Genomic DNA, 320 nt, shown 5'->3' on the forward strand with positions numbered 1-320 from the left:
GCCCATGCTAGCCTCAAACTCTAGGTGAACAAAACTGCTGACTGCCCTGCCCTCACTGCCACCATGCCCTTTTTACACTGGGCTGAAAAGTGAACCCAGGCCTTCTTGCATGCTAGCCAAACATTTTACCACTGGGCTATGTTCCCCAGCGCCATGGACTGCTATTTTGGAAGTCGTAAGAATAAAGTTCTTCCTGGCTTTTCCTTTTAAGTGAATTTACGTGGATCTTGGGAAATCTGCAAATTATAAACTCTGGATACACCCCAAACAGTGACCAGAGCAAGGAACCTCTTCCCGATCAATTAATGTTAGCACTAAAA

This window comes from Meriones unguiculatus, chromosome 3 (assembly GCF_030254825.1).
Source record: "Meriones unguiculatus strain TT.TT164.6M chromosome 3, Bangor_MerUng_6.1, whole genome shotgun sequence".
In the NCBI taxonomy this organism is placed as follows: domain Eukaryota; kingdom Metazoa; phylum Chordata; class Mammalia; order Rodentia; family Muridae; genus Meriones; species Meriones unguiculatus.